Raw genomic sequence first — 7572 nt, 5'->3', positions numbered from 1 at the left:
ACGTGCATTGTTCCCACATCGCGCAAAAGTAAGAATCATATCTACGTACTCAGAGGAAGAATACATGTTAAATGATACTATTCCGGACACGGAATCTTGGCCACGACTGACATTTAACTGACAAATATGTGTGAACTGGCCTTTATTGAATATAACCCAACTTTTGACTCGATAATGCCATTTCCCTGCTTTTTTGATGTCACAAGAAAAACTTCAAAGTGATTTTTAATAATTGTCATTTATTAATGACACTAATGACTGGTTTACATCATTTTTTTAGAAATGTCTAAAAAAATGTTGGCCAAGATTCCGTGTCTGGAATAGTACACTTGAATTAAATATCGCAGCGAAATTCTATAACAAATGTCAAACTGACGTAAACAATCATTCTAATAAATGTAGTGGACCAAATCAAATGGACAAAATTATAGAGGTTTACGGATAAAAAGGAAACCTAGGCAACGCAAAATTGCGATTATTCCACCTTAATGATGCTCAACTCTAATTGGTCAACTTCAGAATGTCTTTACTCGGTTATCATTTGAGATAGGACTTTTTTTCTTCAAAATACACGTTAATATATTCGCCCTAAGGCTCCCTTTTTTCTCTGGGGAGCCAGTTCTGGAACACCCTGTATATCATAGATGTGTAATTTTTAATTTACCTTATCTTAATGACGACAACTGCTACTGAGGTAATGCCACATTTGACATTCAACCTAGCAAAGAGTTTATTTGTATTGCGTTTCGAAACAACTTATTCAGAATGCCTATCAAACCACATTCAAATGGTCGTAACTTTAGAACGAATTGATAGAAAATCGAGTTTCCATTGGAGACAGCTTTCAAATAACTTATCACATGATATCCCTTGTTATTTGAAATTTCAAAGTTGATACTACCCTCAGCGTCATTTTTGCAGACTCATGTTACAATTTTGAGATAAAAAGCAGTAAAGACGAAAGCCTTTTATCCCCTTTGTTAGATATGTCTCTATTGCTTGATGCAAAAGTTAGGAGGTATACATATAAAAACTCAATGGGAGACGACAGCCGTTACATTTAAAACATTGTATAGAATAATAATTTAAAGCTAGTTTGAACTTTTGAAGGTTTGAAAGATTTATAGTTATTTACGAACCAAGTGCGGGAAGACGATGTTCCCGCATGAGCGCATTTTTTAAAGCACGAGCGACGAAGGAGCGAGTGCCTTTAATTAATGCGCGAATGAACGGAAGATGTCTTCACGCAAGTGGTTCGTACAATATTTTTTGTACGAAAATTAAATTAAAATTTTTTGTTTTAATACATTAAACATAAACGAACATAAAACCAAGTAGGCAGTGATCTTTGGTTATTGGAAACAATTACTTCACTTGATATTTCAATTTTTGCAATAATTTGTGAATTTTGTAGGAACAATTTTCAACGATTATAAATCCGTAATTTTTTAATGGAGGAAAACCCAGGGAAGTTGTATTTTATGAACTAAACTTTGTTATCATCAAGACAGATTTTTTTTTGAATGCCTCAAAGGGCCAGTGTTTTTTGCAATTTTTACATTCGAGTCGACCGGGAAGCACTCGTTTCGGAGCGAGCGTTGGATGTTGGAAACGTTGCTTTCAAGGCTATGAGTACAAAAAATAAATAACAACACCCTTATGCTGTAATTTATTAAATTATAATTAATAATATTGCCTGTCAGGAAAACTACTTTGTCCTGACACTGGTAACTCTTCAAATCTGAAAATGTGTGGTGGTACTTCGAAGGTATTTTTTTATGGTTTAATTAATTTAATTAATTCTTTAACTGATAAATGTTTGTCACTATAACGTCTCGCAGCCCAAGGAGAAGTTTGGTTTGGAACTACTGGATGTAGAAGATAAAATGTTAAAAACATATACAGGGTTATGATAAGTAAGGCACAAAATTCAGAAAACCTAAAGTATTAATAAAACACGTCAAACAGTTTTTAGAGTAAATTCTTGGTTTAAAGTATTATTTAATTTATTTATTAGTTATTATTATTAAAATCAAGTTCATTTCGTTCTTTATAAATTTACTTATTTTTTTTATGTAATCTCTATGTAAGCTCTATCAAATAATCTAATCGGAATCGTAGCTTCCCATTTGAAATGAAATGAAAAAAATATTAATGACGTGATAACTTTGACAAATTTGACCCATTTTTTTTTTCTATATACGTTAAAAGACGCAGAATTTAAAAAACTGTTTGACGTGTTTTTGCATTATTTCAAAAATTAAAACTGTGCGTTATTTTATCATAACCCTGTATACAGGGTGTATCTGAAATACGTGTGTTAATTTTCATATCAAAATTTAATTTTTTATTAAGAACAACTACTTTTTGGAAATTTTCTAATTACGTTAATTCCATTCTTTAAAGTCTTCTTTAGAAAAAATACTTAATTTACGTTTAACTGATTTACAATGGTGTCAGTCCACTTTACCGATTAGATTTGGTGGACTGGGAATTCGCCGCATTTCCGATATTTGCCTCCCTGCTTTCCTATCTTCAGTTCATGGTGTTAAAAAGCTTGTTTCTCAATTACTAAATTCAAAGGATAATGAGCTTATTATTCACCATTATGATGAAGCTTTAGCAGTCTGGGATGTAGAAAATGAGAACGAAAGACCAACAATTCCACAATTTCAGAAGACTTGGGATAATATCAATATCAAAAGAATAATTGACAATAACTTAATCTTTAATTCATCTAGGGACTTGGCTCGTTTTAAGGCTTTGCAATGCAGAGAATCAGGATCTTGGTTACATGCAATACCTTCTCCTAATATTGGTACTCTTTCCTTCTTTCCTTCCAAGTTTGTATTGGTTTAAGATTGGGTTGTAATTTTTGTACACCTCATATTTGCAAATGCAATGCGAAAGTTGATGAAATTGGTATTCACGGTCTAAGTTGTTCCAAAAGCAGTGGTAGATTTTCAAGACACACTGAAATTAATTCTATTATCAACCGGTCTTTAACTTCTATTCATGTGAATTCAACTTTAGAACCAAACGGACTATCTCGTGATGACGGAAAACGCCCTGATGGGATGACTTTAGTACCGTGGAATAAAGGTCAACCTTTGGTTTGGGACGTTACTGTCGTAGATACACTTGCAGACAGTTACGTATTGAAAACATCTGAAGTCTCAGGTTTTGCCGCTGAAATGGCTTGCAAACGCAAACATAACAAATATCGTTCAATTATTTCGTCAAACTACATATTTAAAGGTTTAGCCTTTGAAACCTTAGGCCCTTGGTGCAAAGAAACACTAGATTTCATTAATGTCATCGGAGACCGACCTATCGCGGAATCAGGGTATTCAAAATCTAAGAAATTCCTTTTTGAGAGGATTTCCCTTGCCATTCAACGTGGAAACGCTGCAACCATTCGGGGCACTTTTCCAGATTTCGCATTATTATCGGAAATTTTCGCATTGTAAATTAAAAATGTTATTTTATGTTAAATTTTAATAAATGATGTTTAACTATTAATAGGTAACTTAACATCAACAATGAATGGAATGGCTTTATCATTACGAAAATAATAAGCTCAGAGATATATTGCTAATGGATGGGCAATGGTATCAGAATGCAGCTGCGGCATCCAGAGAGTACGCAGAGTGATTTCCGGAAAGACATCATCCTGGGTCAGGCCAGTTACTGATCTAGTAGGTACAGCGGAGAAATAGGACCTGATTCAAAATATTATAAAACAATAAAAATATACAATCAATTATCTCCGTTAATACAAACATTTTACTAAGAAGATTTAGGCTAAAATTCTTAAGAATAATATATAGTACCTACCTCATATTACAAGGAACGCCTCAACTTCGAAAATACCCTGTATACCGATGTTATAAGTACTTCCCACAATACTTCCAAAATCGATTTCACATAAATCTGCACTAGTCAAACAGTAATACATCACATCCAAATATCTTTTTGACATTTCACAGCGACCAGTTTGCTAACGCCACGAGAGCGTTTTTGGCCTGAATAAAAAGATAACTAAATACGAGTAAACTCTGTCCACTCATAGATTGCTTGACATAAATGTTACTAAAAGTGTTCGCTCTACGCTACAACAAATAGATTCGGCGCGAAATTTAAAAAATGGAAAGAGCAGGTTTACACGTGATGTTTTATTATTATTCTGCATGTTTGCATTTAGGAAAGACGAAAGAAAACTTCAGTATAGTAGGAGTAATAAATATATTGGGTTTTATTAATACAGAGTATTTCACGAGTGATAATGTGCCCGACGGAATTAAAAATGTAAGGCACAATTCATTTTCTAATTTCCGAAAAAAGCTGGCTACTGAAATTAAAATATCCAGCTTTTTTCGGAAATGGCTAAACACAAACAAAAGATTTATTTAATGCATGAACAAAAATTACCTCTGAATCATTTTCGATGTTTGTAATGTCACTTAAAGTGTTCATTATGCTAGATTCTTGAGGCACGCACTCACTTCACGAATTCAAAAAAATCAACAAAAATCGCAACGGAACAGATCAAAACAGCAGCACGATCAAAACTAATAACTTTTAAAACCAGAGGAACGCAAAACATAGCTCTGAAGATGAAAAATCACAAATCTAAATGCTTAAACCACTTGACAGCACTGACAGTTTCAAATTTGAAATGTCATATAATTTATTTTTCGCGTGGGTTTTATAAGAACCAATGAGAATCAGTGGCGCGAATGTTTCGAGGTATTACCAACACAATCTACGATACTTTGATAATATTTTAATGTTATGGTTTGGGGATTTTGTTATCTAAGGATATTTAAAAAAGTGCAATCTATCAGTGGACGGAGTTTACTAACTTGCAAAAACCTCTCTGCCCGACACGGTGCTCTGCCTCGAGTTCCCCTATGAATTTTTTGAACTCTAATGTGTGCAATAATGTGCTAATGTGAGTATTTTTATTACTTAAGTACTGGGGTTAATTAATTAATAATTAATTTTTGCCATCGTTAATCTGTCGCTAACTTATTTATACAGCAATCCTCAAAAGTTTGGAGTAGTGGAAGTATTTTCTTCTTGGTTAAAGAATCTGAACAGGTCGATTTTATTTTCTTAAAGGAAAAATTCTTCCACAACCTTCATTGTTCTATTCTTTTCCGTTTCCGCATCTTTTTAAAAGGTAATTTGTTGCAGACGTCGATAGACAATTAAATTCTGATTTATGTTCGTGTATTATAAATATGTATACGATCTTTGGACTGACGGTTCTTGAGATATCGATTTTTAAATCTGAAAACAGATTTCCACCACAAATTAATTGTCACAAAAAATTACGAGACTGCAAAAATTCCAATTTCCACTCCTAAAAATTATGAAAATATCTGAACCCGAATGTGTCAGAAGCACTAATACACATACTTCCTGATCAGAGAATAATTGTAACTTAGAAAAATATTTAAAACAAATATTTTAGAAAATTTAAATTAAATTTGCCACAAATTTTACCTTTATACGTCATTGTCATTTTAAATCACCTTAAAAATAAAAACAGATTTTAGTTACTAAAACAAAGAAAACATTTTATTCATAAAAAAAATGATTCTTACCAGTACAAAAAAGGTAACAATAATATTCCATTGTAGTCCTTATTTTATAAATAATTTACATTCCCTTTTCAACACAAATTACATTTGAAATGTTTATTCAAAAATCTGTAGTATCGTTCTAGGTGGACTAATTGCTTGCTTGTATCAAATCTTTAAATAAGTAATTGCAAGTAATTGCAAGTTCGACTTTACTTCACAATTAACATTAATAAGCGCCTTTGATGTGGGAGAAAATTCTTCAAAGCCAAGAACAAATGGAATTATAAAACATCAAAATCATCGTTACACGATAATTGTCCACTAATTAAAAATTTAAATTTTAATTAATAGGTAGTGCTTTGATGAGTGATCGAGATCCCTGACGACAGATTGAATTTTTTATTTTGTCTCATTGTTAATTCGACTCAATAGGCACAAAAGCAAAAGTCTTGGGTTGTCTGCGGTCATATTAAAGCAGAAATTTGGTTTAATAACGCGTATTAACTCTGTTCACATTTAGACATTTGCAATGCTTGAGAATAAAAAGGATTATTTTCAGTTTATTTTTAACTGTTACAGACAAACTGGTTTAAGACGATCTAGCACATTCTTTCATAAAAGTGTTGCACTTTATGTTCTTTATCCTTTATTGATTACCTTTTATTTTATGGTAATATTCAATCTTCGTTACAAACACAGTGACATCTCTGACTTTGCTGAAATCTTCAGTTCAATTTCCACATTTGGAAATGTAGGTTTATTAAGATTTTAGGCACTACTATAATCTAATATTCCACTTTTCAGCTGATAATCAGGAAAACCCTTATTTTGAAACATGGATCTCTATGGGAAGAAATCTTTGAAGAACGTTCTCGCTTTTGGACGTACGATTCATTTGACACATCTACCGGAGACAAATTTCGAAAATTGATGGACCTTTGCGTTTCAATTATAAAAATATTTTGGGGTGGTGGATTTGTTTCTACTTTAGTTCATTTGACGACACCATATCTTGATAAAGAATTATTATTACCACACTCTTGCTGGATTCCTGGGAACAATTTTGTTATGAGAGTTATTCTCTACGTCTTGGAAGGCATTTTCTACGTCGAAATGGTCTTTCTAGCAGGAGTATTTGATGGATTTTACTTATTAATGTGTAGTAATCTTAAAATACAATTTGCTCTGTTGTCCAGAGCAGTTCGTTGCATTGAAATAGGACCAAAACCTACAGAAGACCATGAAGAACTCTGCTGGAAAAAACTCAAAGAATATAATCGATATCATAAATTTTTGCTAGAGTAAGATATTCGTATTTATTAACACGTTATTTCCAAACTTTATTTCAGAATGCACAAAAAGCTGAATATAGCTTTTTCGGAGTTTATAGTTTTCCAGTATTTTCTTACCATTGGAGGAACATGCCTTCCTTTATTTGTCATATTCGATGAGTAAGAATTTTTAAATTATTTTTTAGAACAGAAAAGCCTTCTCAACTTATCTTTATCGTTATATTCTAAGAAAGATCCAAACTTTAAATTTTGAATCCTACTTTGAATTCTTTGATGTATTTTGCAAATGAGTTTTACATTTAGGTCTTCAAATTCCGCTCAAATAACTGAAAGTATAATTTATTTGCTACTACAAAACATTGTATTTACAATCATGTTTATCCCGGCTGGTGAGATTGAAATAGAGGTGAGTATTGGACACACAATTTTCACATTTTTATAACAAATAGTTCTGTTCTAGGCAGATACTTTAACTACAGAAATTTACAACATAGATTGGTACAATACAAAAAATTTGAAAATTCACAGATTTGTGCTCTGTTGGCTAACACAAGCTCAAACCCCTGTACAAATGTCGGGTGCTGGGATGATAAAAGTAAACAGACCTGTTATGCTGCAGGTGAGGAAATGCATATCTAGGTTTAGCCAATATAGGAAATACGTATAACAAATCCTAATTTTAGATACAA

General features: G+C 32.4%; 1 long non-coding RNA gene across 1 annotated transcript; it reads left to right on the top strand.

The window, feature by feature from the left end:
* Positions 1-5823: 5823 nt before the first annotated feature.
* On the top strand, positions 5824-7067 carry LOC138130066 (uncharacterized). Its single transcript, XR_011159488.1, has 3 exons — positions 5824-6342; positions 6396-6892; positions 6941-7067. It is a non-coding gene; the product is annotated as an uncharacterized lncRNA (long non-coding RNA).
* The last annotated feature ends 505 nt before the right edge of the window (positions 7068-7572 follow it).

The sequence above is a fragment of the Tenebrio molitor genome, chromosome 5 (genome assembly GCF_963966145.1).
Source record: "Tenebrio molitor chromosome 5, icTenMoli1.1, whole genome shotgun sequence".
NCBI classification, from domain to species: Eukaryota; Metazoa; Arthropoda; class Insecta; order Coleoptera; family Tenebrionidae; genus Tenebrio; species Tenebrio molitor.
Note: the sequence above shows the minus strand (reverse complement) of the source record. Positions and strands in the feature narration are given on the sequence as shown.